Genomic DNA, 245 nt, shown 5'->3' on the forward strand with positions numbered 1-245 from the left:
TTCGTGTAAAATCCCATGAAGTATGCTTTTCTTTTCAAAAAGCTATAGTCATGCCTGAAACACAACTTCCGATAATAAGTCACATTTTTTGGCAGTGGTTTAGGAATCCTTTGGGAATGTTTTGAAGACAGTTTTAGCCAGGCGAAAAATACAAATATGCATCCTACTTGTTTTTGGTAATATTACACTTCTAAAAAAAATATAAAGGCTTTTAAATTTATATTTTTTTCCTTTCTCAAAAAGTT

Source organism: Mizuhopecten yessoensis, unplaced genomic scaffold (genome assembly GCF_002113885.1).
Source record: "Mizuhopecten yessoensis strain PY_sf001 unplaced genomic scaffold, ASM211388v2 scaffold2801, whole genome shotgun sequence".
NCBI classification, from domain to species: domain Eukaryota; kingdom Metazoa; phylum Mollusca; class Bivalvia; order Pectinida; family Pectinidae; genus Mizuhopecten; species Mizuhopecten yessoensis.